Source organism: Myotis brandtii, unplaced genomic scaffold (genome assembly GCF_000412655.1).
Source record: "Myotis brandtii unplaced genomic scaffold, ASM41265v1 scaffold687, whole genome shotgun sequence".
Taxonomy (NCBI): domain Eukaryota; kingdom Metazoa; phylum Chordata; class Mammalia; order Chiroptera; family Vespertilionidae; genus Myotis; species Myotis brandtii.
This window is the reverse complement of record NW_005370687.1, coordinates 1,526,981-1,527,336: the sequence shown is the minus strand read 5'-3', so window position 1 is coordinate 1,527,336 and position 356 is coordinate 1,526,981.

Genomic DNA, 356 nt, shown 5'->3' with positions numbered 1-356 from the left:
CTGAGGCCCCTGCAGTGACCCCCCTCCCCCAGGCCTGCCCTTTGCGGGAAAGAGGAAAAGAAAGTGTCCACCCCGGGCCTGGGCCTCGGCCTGACCTCTCTGACTTGGCTTCTTGCCACAGAAGCTTATTTAAAAAATAATAAAACAAAAGGTGCGAGCATTGCCTGTAAGAAACCGAGTTCTCGTGATCGCGCTGTCGTTAGCGGGGAACGTGGGTTTTTCTTGCACAACGTGTGCCTTTTCGAGGGAAACGGAAGAGCCCGAGAGCACTTGTGCTTCGGGAAGTCCACTCGGCTGGAGGCCCCGGAGGCCTGGGGAGTGGCCAGGAGGCCTCGTTTAGGGAGGCACCTCCATGC